Raw genomic sequence first — 12,683 nt, forward strand, 5'->3', positions numbered from 1 at the left:
ATGTTTTGACTCGCGATTAATCGCACATTTTATTTGTTCTAAATGTCCCTTAAATTCACACTTTTCACGTATTTTATACCCGAATTTTGAGCTTTCTATACATATTTTTATTTAGTCTGTGAGGAGAGAGCGCCCCCTGCCTGTTTTCTCCTTTTTACAAAAGTACAGCGTTTTGTTGTGATTATGAGTATGTACAAATAAAAGTAGACCCTTTACAGATTCGAATGATGTATCGCTCTCATCCGTACGATCAAATAAAAGTTTGTTTCGGAGTCTATTTCTGAATACAGAATGGACGTCGTGAGTAAACGAATGTTGCCCTGAAGCTTTTCGTTTCGCCTTTTATATTTATTGAATTTTTTATAAAAACGGTCAAACAGAAATGCGCCCTGCATTAATCTCGGGTTAATAAAAGTCTGTGAAGTTTAATTGAATGTGTGTTGACGCTTTTATTTTTGACGGCCCTAATTAATAAATGAATACAAAACGAATTAAAATGTTGTTACCCAATGAATGTATCCAGGCTGAACATCCACCATGTAGAACACAAGCAGAGAAAAGATGATGATCAGGTGATCAGGAATGTGTCTGTTCTCTCTCCTCTGTCTCATCCACTTTATCCCCAGACTTCTTGTTGCCAGATTTGTAAACTAGTCTACGTCTGTGGTGTGTGAGAACCAGGAAATGATACACCAGTGGCAGACTGAAAAAGCCGCACATTGACAGGAAATATGTAGATGGGCTGAAAAATATTGACATTTCACCAAATAGATTAAAACTGAAGAAACGTTTTGAAAATGTAAGAAGTAGAAAGTACAGATATTTGTGTTTAAACAGAAATGAAAGTAAAAAGTAAGGGGCCGAAGCCCAACGCCTGAAAAACAACCCCACATCATAATCCCCCTCCACCAAACTTTACACTGCAGAACAATGCAGTCAGACAAGTACTCGGACCCAGACTCGATAATCGGATTGCCACACAGAAAAAGACGGAAATGTAAAGGGGAAAAAAGACGGAAATGTGAGGGGAAAAAAGACGGAAATGTGAGGGGAAAAAAGACGGAAATGTGAGGGGAAAAAAGACGGAAATGTGAGGGGAAAAAAGACGGAAATGTGAGGGGAAAAAAGACGGAAATGTGAGGGGAAAAAAGACGGAAATGTGAGGGGAAAAAAGACGGAAATGTGAGGGGAACAAACGGAAATGTGAGGGGGAAAAAAGACGGAAATGTGAGGGGAAAAAAGACGGAAATGTGAGGGGAAAAAAGACGGAAATGTGAGGGGAAAAAAGACGGAAATGTGAGGGGAAAAAAGACGGAAATGTGAGGGGAAAAAAGACGGAAATGTGAGGGGAAAAAAGACGGAAATGTGAGGGGAAAAAAGACGGAAATGTGAGGGGAAAAAAGACGGAAATGTGAGGGGAAAAAAGACGGAAATGTGAGGGGAAAAAAGACGGAAATGTGAGGGGAAAAAAGACGGAAATGTGAGGGGGAAAAAGACGGAAATGTGAGGGGAAAAAAGACGGAAATGTGAGGGGAAAAAAGACGGAAATGTGAGGGGAAAAAAGACGGAAATGTGAGGGGAAAAAAGACGAAAATGTGAGGGGAAAAAAGACGAAAATGTGAGGGGAAAAAAGACGAAAATGTGAGGGGAAAAAAGACGAAAATGTGAGGGGAACAAAAGGAAATGTGAGGGGAAAAAGACGGAAATGTGAGGGGAAAAAGACGGAAATGTGAGGGGGAAAAAAGACGGAAATGTGAGGGGGAAAAAAGACGGAAATGTGAGGGGAAAAAAGACGGAAATGTGAGGGGAAAAAAGACGGAAATGTGAGGGGAAAAAAGACGGAAATGTGAGGGGAAAAAAGACGGAAATGTGAGGGGAAAAACGAAAATGTAAGGAAAAAAAGACGGAAATGTGAGGGGAAAAACGAAAATGTGAGGGGAAAAAAGACGGAAATGTGAGGGGAAAAAAGACGGAAATGTGAGGGGAAAAAAGATCCTACAGCATCTCATCATTTTCGTATCGATTAAAGTAAATACATACATACATACAATTCATCATGTCTTTTTCCCTGTAAATTAATAAGACCGATTGAGACACATGGACACACTCATCATAATAAAGAAAACAGAAAACAGTCACGTGGACCACGACCCTGTGAATCGCACGTTACTATAGAAAACAAATGCATTTATATAAACCCGGCCCTGTCAACAAGAAATCCACCAAATATCAATCCTCCTCCCCACTCTAGTGTCTGTGTGAGATATTCATTATGTGGAAAAGTGAAAGCAAAGAGAGAAAAAAAAAAAGTTATTTTCTGTTCTCTATTTCACGTCTCCAGCCTCTGCTGCGTCAGCAGGATTTCAGTCCGAAGCTGGAACACATCAACGGGTTACACACAGGACAGTGAGAAAAATCCTCTCTCTCTCTCTCTCTCTGCATCTCCCTCCCTCTCTCTGTCACTTTCTTTCTCTGTCTCTCTCTGCATCTTCCTCTCTGTGTCTCTCTGTTTCTCTCTGCATCATCCTCTCTCTCTCCCTGTCACTTTTTGTGTCTCTCTTTCTCTCTTCATCTCCCTCTTTCTCTCTCTCACTTTATTTCTCTGTCACTTTTTGTGTCTCTCTTTCTCTCTTCATCTCCCTCTTTCTCTCTCTCACTTTCTTTCTCTGTCACTTTCTGTGTCTCTCTTTCTCTCTCTGCATCTTCCTCTCTCTGTGACCTCATTTTCTCTCAGTATATGTCTCTCTCTGCATCCTCACACTCATCCCCCACTTTCTCTCTGCATTTCTCACTCTCTTCTCTTTCATCTCTCTGCATTTCTCACTCTTCTCTCTTTCGTCTGCCAATTTCTTTTTGTATGCCTCTCTACATCTCTCACTCTCTCTCCCTGTATGCTTCTCTACATCTCTCACTTTCTCTTTGTCTCTTTCTATACATATTTCTCTCAGTACTTTCGTGTCTATCCCCTCTCTTTCTTTCTCTCCGTAAAAACCCAGGAGACAGCTGAGAGTAAAAATGAAAGCCCTCGATCGCTGCCTCGTGTACAGGTTTACTCCGCCTGCACACAGGAAACCTCCGGCGAGAGGCGCAACACCATCCACGTAATATTACACTTTACACAACTCTCTATACGTCTTTGTAGCGGGGATGCACTTTGAACTGTTTATCTGCAATAACCGCATGCCCTAAACATCTGGCAACCTTAATCATTACATTCACACCTCGTACTCTTTCCATTTACAGTGACTTTCTATAACTGCTGAATTTATATTGTGGAATCAGTGTTCAGTAGTATCTCAAGATCAAGATCTCACTAAACAAAACACTCTGCTGTTATTGTTTTTCGGGAAAGAGATGGGTGTCACGATACTTTTGCCCGTATGGAGTATGTTGGCTGATAGAATTCATCAGGTTGAAAATAAATTCAATTTGAATTCTAATTGTATTTGTCACATACACACTCATACAGAGTACGACATGCAGTGAAACGCTTTTTTGTCCGACATTTAAACATGAAAAAGAAATAGAAATAGGGATAAAAGAAATACAAAAATTAAGTAAATAAATAAAAAAGTAACATCAAACGAATTAACTCTCTTTGAAGGATTCTTCTTTCAAAACCGAATATCTCTGAATCCACTCTTCAATTGTGGCCCCAAAAGCACGAGGCAGATGTTTATTACATTATTATATGTTTAAAACACGTTGTTTATTTATTGATATTTTACGTATCATTTTTTCATGCTAATTCGCCTGCAAAGAAAAAAAAAATCCTTGAACTACTTCTAGGCTGACTGAGTCAGATGGTTCTGCTGGAGGGGATCCAACGCTTGATCATTGTTGTTCATTCATTCATTTGATGGGTTAATTTTCAACCTGATGAATTCGATCGACCGATGAACTCTCTGCTGGCAAAAGTATTGGGACACCCGTTTCGTCCCAAAACTGTTACCACAAAGTTGGAGGCGCACGATTGGATAGCATGACATTTTCCCTGCACGACAATGCTCCTGTACACAAAGCCAGATCCATGAGTTGGAGTAGAAGATCTCCTGCTATAGAGCTCTGACCCTAAACCCAGAGCACCTCTGGGCCTCCTCACCTCACCCACATCAGTAAATGACCTTACTAACACTCATGACTAAATCACAGACATCTCCACAAGTCCACTCCAAAATCTAGTGGAACTTCTTCCCAGAAGAGTGGAAAGTTATTGGTACAGGAAATGGGGACTAAATGTGGAATAGGATGGGAAAGCTCAGACAAGGGTGTTGTACCAAACTTGGACCTTCCAGAAAAGAAAAAAAAAACAACAACCCACATACAAATAAATAAGCAAAAAACAAACAAAAATTGGGTTGTGATCATTTATTAACCCAGTCTATCTAATCAATAATAAAATTTGTATTGTTAAATTGTAATTTTTATTTTTTATTTATTGTTCCTTCAATACCAAAACCTTCACGTCGAACCATTTAAAAAAACTGACGCTGGAGAGACTCCTTACACTGACATTAATCCCCCCAAGATTTTAGCATCAGTGATACTTTAGCAAACTACAGAAACTAAACAAACTGGAGACCTGAGAACAATCAGACACGCTGTGACCAATCGAGGCTTTAACGCCACTACCTGACCATATGATAAACCACAACCTACTGAGAACGCGAGTCCTTTTGTGAAGGGAAAAACTACACTGGTGTATCGTTGAGGTGAAAATGACTAAGTGACTCTCCTTACATACAAAAATCACACAAACCCGTCACACTAAAAAACACACAGAGCTCTCGTGTAAATTATTCATGAATAAAACTTCACTTGTTGAATAAACCAGATTCACTGAGCATCTTGAGGAGGAGGACTTTTTTTTTTTTTTTAAATGAGAAATGCCCTGCGGTTTTCTTGTACGTTAGTGCCTTAGTCCTTCGTACGTTGTAAAAACTTCTCATGGGAATTTAACCTGGAGCTTTAAATAAAGGAGTAATGTTTATTATCTATATTTATTAAGAAGAATTATGTTACTTATTAAGTGGAAAAATGTTACAAAAATGTAATTCTTTACTTAAAATTGTTTATATATTAATTAGATTAAAAAAATTATAAAAATAAAAATCTAATAAAATTGGTGTATGTATACATATGAATAAAAAAAAAAAAGATTTAAATAAATATAAGAAATTAATTTCTAAATAATACATTAAAGGAGTGTAATTATGGACAAAATGCTCATGGTTTCACTATTGAAAATCGCCTTTGAATTAAAAAAAAACAATATACCTTCCTAATAAAATTCTAGTCCACACACACACACACACACACACAGGAAGCGTCCTACCTTATCTAAAAAGCTCAGCATCCCGACTGAGGCTCCAGCCGAGGGTCAGAGGTCATCTCGTGACATTATCTCTCACACACACACACGCTTCTTCACAGAGTTCCGCTGTGTTCACACACTCACGAGATATCTCTTTCACAGAACATGTACATTCTGCTCCTCCTCTTTTAATAGTCTTTGTGACTCAACTACATACATACACACACAAACACACAAACACACACACACACACACACACACACACACACACACACACACACACACAGCAAGGAAAAGAGTGTGCTTTTGCAAAGCAAAAAAAATCGAGGTCTACAGCTGCATTTATAGTGTTGCAACCCTCACCACAACAACTCCTGACTCCACCTGGTATATACATACACATGCGCATGAACACACACACACACACACACACACACTTCCTCCTTCCACTGATGCACTGAGACTGCACAAGTTGAACAGAACAAAAGGCTTGAAGGATGGATGTGGTGAGAAATTGTGTGTGTGAGTGTGCGAGAGAGAGAGAGAGAGAGAGAGAGAGAGAGAGAGAGAGAGAGAGAGAGAGAGAGAGATTGAGAGATCAATAGATAGATAGATAGATCGATAGATCGATAGATAGATAGATAGATAGATAGATAGATAGATAGATAGATAGATAGATAGATAGATAGATAGATAGATAGATAGATAGATAGATAGATAGATAGATAGGGGGTTGGTAAGTCAGTAGGAAGGCGAGAGAGAAACAGACACTAAGACAGATGGAAATGGAGAAAGAAAGAAAGAAAGAAAGAAAGAAAGAAAGAAAGAAAGAAAGAAAGAAAGAAAGAAAGAAAAAGAAAGGTAAGTAAGAGATAGACTTCTATCAGTAGGTACAGGCTATTTGTTGGTACTTTGAATAGTCTACAGCAGGGGGCAGTACTTTCTCTTACAAAGTCCCACAGTTATGGATCAGCCTTGTAATTAGTGTCAAGGTGCTAACACATGCTCTTATTGTTTAAGTCAAGGTTGAAACTATTTGTTCATCAAGTCTTCTGTGAACAGGTTTAATGGTTCTATAGTGTTTTGGTGAACTGGGATGTGTGGATGGTCATATAGTAGTCTTGCTCAAGTCCCTGCTTGGATCTGATCTGATCATGCCTGAAGTAGGGTGTCAAGATGGATCATGCAGCTTCAGAGGGCAGAAAGGGTGAAGGGGTATGGAGTTCTCTTCAATTGGAAAGCACTCACTGCTCTGATGGTGGCTCCACGTGAACCATGAAGACGTGGTTCCATGAAGAACCATGAAGACACGTTCACATGAACAGTTCTTTTGCATCGGATTTAGTACTACAATTGCCAGGAACAGCTTTGAAACCAGCTTTGGTATAACTCTTGGCTATTAACCAATAAAAAGAGAGCATGCAAAAGATATGGAGAGAGGAGAGAGAGAGAGAGAGAGAGAGAGAGAGAGAGAGAGAGAGAGAGAGAGAGAGAGAGAGAGAGAGAGAGAGAGACTCTGACATGACAACGCGTGCGAGAGAAAGAAACATTATGAAAAGAAAGAATAGAAATGGAGAGATACAGAGACAGAAAACCTCACCACATCCTTTTAGCACGATGCTGCAAACTGCTTAGCTCCGACTCCATTACTACGGCGACCCAACTCGAACTTCAAAATGTAGTCAAGTAAAGACTGAAGTCCAATGCAATGAGGGATAGAAAGAAGCTGTACAGACAGACAGATACAGTGAGGAAAATAAGTATTTGAACAGCCTGCTATTTTGCAAGTTCTCCCACTTAGAAATCATGGAGGGGTCTGAAATTGTCATCGTAGGTGCATGTCCACTGTGAGAGACATAATCTAAAAAAAAAATAATCCAGAAAACACAATGTATGATTTTTTTTACTATTTATTTGTATGATACAGCTGCAAATAAGTATTTGAACACCTGAGAAAGTCAATGTTAATATTCTGTACAGTAGCAACTTTGTTTGCAATTACAGAGGTCAAACATTTCCTGTAGTTTTGCTCATACTGCGGGAGGGATTTTGGCCCACTCCTCCACACAGATCTTCTCCAGATCAGTCAGGTTTCTGGCCTGTCGCTGAGAAACACGGAGTTTGAGCTCCCTCCAAAGATTCTCTATTGGGTTTAGGTCTGGAGACCGGCTAGGCCACGCCAGAACCTTGATATGCTTCTTACAGAGCCACTCCTTGGTTATCCTGGCTGTGTGCTTCGGGTCATTGTCATGTTGGAAGACCCAGCATCGACCCATCTTCAATGCTCTAACTGAGGGAAGGAGGTTGTTCCCTAAAATCTCACAATACATGGCCCCGGTCATCTTCTCCTTAATACAGTGCAGTCGCCCTGTCCCATGTGCAGAAGAACACCCCCAAAGCATGATGCTACCACCCCCATGCTTCACAGTAGGGATGGTGTTCTTGGGATGGTACTCATCATTCTTCTTCCTCCAAACACGTTTAGTGGAATTATGACCCAAAAGTTCTATTTTGGTCTCATCTGACCACATGACTTTCTCCCATGACTCCTCTGGATCATCCAAATGGTCATTGGCAAACTTAAGATGTGCCTGGACATGTGCTGGTTTAAGCAGGGGAACCTTACGTGCCATGCATGATTTCAAACCATGACGTCTTAGTGTATTACCAACGGTAACCTTGGAAACGGTGGTCCCAGCTCTTTTCAGGTCATTGACCAGCTCCTCCCGTGTAGTTCTGGGCTGATTTCTCACCTTCCTTAGGATCATTGAGACCCCACGAGGTGAGATCTTGCATGGAGCCCCAGTCCGAGGGAGATTGACAGTCATGTTTAGCTTCTTCCATTTTCTAATGATTGCTCCAACAGTGGACCTTTTTTCACCAAGCTGCTTGGCAATTTCCCCGTAGCCCTTTCCAGCCTTGTGGAGGTGTACAATTTTGTCTCTAGTGTCTTTGGACAGCTCTTTGGTCTTGGCCATGTTAGTAGTTGGATTCTTACTGATTGTATGGGGTGGACAGGTGTCTTTATGCAGCTAACGACCTCAAACAGGTGCATCTAATTTAGGATAATAAATGTAGTGGAGGTGGACATTTTAAAGGCAGACTAACAGGTCTTTGAGGGTCAGAATTCTAGCTGATAGACAGGTGTTCAAATACTTATTTGCAGCTGTATCATACAAATAAAGAGTTTAAAAATCATATATTGTGATTTCTGGATTTTTTTTTTTAGATTATGTCTCTCACAGTGGGCATGCACCTACGATGACAATTTCAGACCCCTCCATGATTTCTAAGTGGGAGAACTTGCAAAATAGCAGGGTGTTCAAATACTTATTTTCCTCACTGTAGATATAAATAAAGAGAGGAGAAAAAAAGAGAAGTGAACAAGATATGTAGACAGACTGTAAGAGAAAGATATAGAAAGACACACAGACAGACATGGTTATGGTCATCTGTTAGAAATATGAGAAAGAGAGAGAGAAAAGAAGAGACACACCTGCCACTAGGTGATGTAGGTATGCAACACATACACACACACACACACACACAATTATATACATCTCATATTCTTTCCTTTTTATTTATTTATTATTCTATTTGTATTTATTGTAACTATTCCCTTTTCACTCTATAGTTTTTATATTATTATTAAAGTTATATCACAGTATATTATAGAGTATATTCTATCTTCTTCTTCCCTTCTTTTGGCTTCTCGCATTAGGGGTCTCCACAGCGGATCATCCGTCTCCACAACCCCCTGTCCTCTACATCTGCCTCTGTCACAGCAACTACTTGCATTTCTTCCCTCACCACATCCATTAACCTCTGTCTTGGCTTCCTCTTTTCCTCCTTCCTGGTGGCTCCATCCTCAGCATTCTCCTACTGATATACCCCATGTCCCTTCCTTGCACATGTCCAAACCATCTTAATCTCGCCTTCCTCACCTTGTCCCCAAAACACTCTACATGCTCTGTCTCTCTAATAAACTAATTTTTAGTCCTGTTCTTCGTCGTCACTCCCAACAAAAACCTCAACATCTTCAGCTCTGCTACCTCCAGCTCCACCTCCTGTCTTCTACTCAATGCTACTGTCTCTAATCCATACAACATCGCTGGTCTCACCACAGTCCTATAAACTTTAGCTTTCACTCTTACAGATACCCTTCTATCACAAATCATAGTAGAGTATATACTATATACAGTGTTTTTAGAGTCTATTGTTATTTCTGTTACGTGTCTGTATGTTTGATGCTTTGGCAATACAAATGTCCATATGTGTCATGTTAATAAAGCAACCTCTGATTCTTGAGAGAGACAAATTAAGATTTGTTACTACAGAGAATTAAGTCAGCAGCTAAGTCGGTCTTTAGATAGATAGACAGATGGACTGACGGACGGACAGATATTTATAAAAGGTTATTTGTCAGATATGAGATCTATAAAAGAAATTAAGAAAATAATAGAAGGGGAGGTAAGTCGTAGACAGAGACAGACAGACAGACAGAGAGACAGACAGACAGACGTTTATAGAGGTTATTTGTCAGATATGAGATATATAAAAAGAAATGGAGACAATTAAAGAGAGAGAGAGAGAGAGAGAGAGAGAGAGAGAGAGAGAGAGAGAGAGAGAGAGAGAGAGAGAGAGAGAGAGAGAAGGGTAGGTAAGTCGGCAGGTAGATGGACAGACAGAGGTTAGTCAGATATGAGCTACATAAAAAGAAATGCAGAAATTAGAGGGGGGGGGGGGGGGGTCAGTCAGTAAGTCGGCAGGTAGACAGACAGACAGACAGACAGACAGACAGAGGTTAGTCAGATATGAGATATAAAAAGAAATGCAGAAATTAATGAGAAGGGGGGGGTAGGTACATCAGTAAGTAGGTAAGGAGATAGACAGACAGACAAACATAGATGTAAGTTTATAGAGGTTTTATAGATAGATAGATAGATAGATAGATAGATAGATAGATAGATAGATAGATAGATAGATAGATAGATAGATAGATAGATAGATAGATAGATAGATAGATAGATAGATAGATAGATAGATAGATAGATAGATAATATAATAAAGATATAGTAAATTTATATTATATATATATCAGACAGATGTTTATAGAGGTTATTTGTTAGATATGAAATATAAAATACTTTTACTTCAAAATAAAAGGGGGAAAAAAGAAAGAAAGAGACTAAAATTGAGATATGGTGCTACAAAGAACTCAGTCAGTCAGACAGACGTCAGATATGAGATCTATAAAAAGAAAAGAATAAGAAAGAGAGAGAGAGAAGGGTAGGTAGGTAGGTAGGTAGGTAGGTAGGTAGGTAGGTAGGTAGGTAGGTAGGTAGGTAGGTAGGTAGGTAGGTAGGTAGGTAGGTAGGTAGGTAGGTAGGTAGGGAGACAGACAGACAGAAAAAGGTTAGAGGTTATCGGTCAGATATGAAATACATTAAAAAAAAAAGCGATGGAGAGAATGAAAACGAGAGAGAGAGAAAGACTGACAGATGCATCCGAGTCTGTGAACGTTGTAGGATTTCAGCACTTTTTTTGCCCTTTAGTTTCATCTTAAGCAAATATAAAGCAGAGAGACTTGGAAAACACACTACTTTCCATCTGCACTGTGAGATGGTATGAGGGAGAAACCTTGAGAGGAACCAGACAGGTGGGCGAAACTGAACGTCCATTCATTACAGTTCCACCATTATTGATAGTCACTGATGAAGACTCGAGTGTAAAACCGTTCATGGTGATTGCAGTCCTAAAGCATTGTAGCAAACTGTGTATATTAATTACAGTCTTAGACGGTGTGGAACCATCCTCATGTGGAACCATCCTCAGCTGCAGCGAGTGGTCTCCAAATTCTAAAAGAACCCCATCCGGAGGAAGAGAGGGACCAAACAGGGATATTTCTTGTTCCTTGGTCTGGGTGAGAGACAATGGAAAAGACATCTTTCTGAAGAACCTTGATATAGTTCAGTGCAATCTTGGCCAACATGTTGATTTAGACATGCTGTATGCACATTCCTGAACATGCCACCTGCGGGCTTTGTGTCCTGTACTGTTCTAGTTCACTGGAAGTGAGAGATCGAGTCCAAAACCTGTTCCAGCATGACAATGTCTCTGTGCACAAAGTGAGCTCCATGAAGACATGGTGTGTTAAGGTTTAAATGAAAGAGCTCAAACTCCTCTGCCCTCAACCCCAATAAACAACTTTGTAAAGAACTCTGAGTGAACCTCAGACCTCCACACCTTCTCAACATCAGCATCTGATGCTCTTATATCTTGGAGAGCCATCAAGAAGCCCCTATAGACACACTCATAAGCCTGTTTATTTTTTTTGTTTGTTTTTTTTTGTTTTTACAGAAAACAAATAGATGCCTATTGATATTAACCTGACTGACTAAAAGTGGATACTTGACCTTGTTATGACCCTGATTTTTTTTTATCAATTCCAAAATCGTATGCATTCATCTGATTATTAAAAATGATAATCCATATAAAGTCTACACACACGCAAACCCCTCGTCCACGTTAAACCAAGTAAATCTTCATGGGGTTTTGCTTTGTGCACAGGAACATTGCCATGAAATATAATTCCAAGACGTTTTATATAATTGTGTGCCTCCAACTTTGCTGTCTCGATACTTTAGTCCATACAGTGTATTTTCTTTATCCGTTCATGCAATAAATAATCTAAATGTATTTAGAGGTGAAGATCATCACAGGCATCAATATCTATTTTTATTAAAAAAAATTTACTTTAAGACTTTTTCACGTATTACTTTTACCACACTGCTTTGCATGATAAAGGAAATGTGTTTACCATAAAAAAATAAATAAAATAAAAAACAGTTTCAGTGGGTTTCAATCCCATCATTCCATTCAAAATACCAAAGAAAATCATATTTTCAGCAAAGCCACTCAAGAACAAAGCTGTTTTTTGGCCTAGAACTATCTGTTTGAGTGTGTGTGTGTGTGTGTGTGTGTGTGTGTGTGTGTGTGTGTGTGTGTGTGTGTGTGTGTGTGTGTGTGTGTGTGTGTGTGTGTGTGTGTGTGTGTGTGTGTGTGTGTGTGTGTGTGTGTGTGTGTGTGTGTGTGTGTGTGTGTGTGTGTGAGAGAAATCCACAGTCACTTTCCATACACCAAGAGATCTGGAAGAAGCGATGAAGAGCGAAGGAGAGCGTAAGGAAGGGAGGACCAAATAAAAGCTATGAGGAGCTAGGAGGAGTGGGGAAGAGCCAGAAGCAGTGATAAGGAGTGTAGAGGAGCGAGAAGGACAGAAAAGGAGCGATGAGGAGCCGAGAGGAAACGGGAGCGGGGAGAAGTGGAGAGGAGGGAGGAGAAGCGAAGAGGAGCGGAAAGGAACAGAGAG

At 39.8% G+C, this 12,683-nt stretch overlaps 1 protein-coding gene across 3 annotated transcripts in view; it reads right to left on the reverse strand.

The window, feature by feature from the left end:
* nck1b (NCK adaptor protein 1b) overlaps nt 1–12,683 on the reverse strand; it is a 65,999-nt gene that overhangs the window by 34,810 nt on the left and 18,506 nt on the right. Inside the window, exon 1 of one of the 3 annotated variants that reach the window (XM_083547895.1) lies at nt 5,336–5,459. The exons of the other annotated variants lie outside the window; for them this stretch is intronic. The gene's annotated coding sequence lies outside the window, so the exon portion shown is untranslated. Of the gene's footprint in view, nt 1–5,335; nt 5,460–12,683 lie in introns of those variants that run through there. 3 annotated transcript variants of the gene reach the window in all.

Source organism: Silurus aristotelis, assembly GCF_946808225.1.
Source record: "Silurus aristotelis genome assembly, chromosome: 1".
Lineage (NCBI taxonomy): Eukaryota > Metazoa > Chordata > Actinopteri > Siluriformes > Siluridae > Silurus > Silurus aristotelis.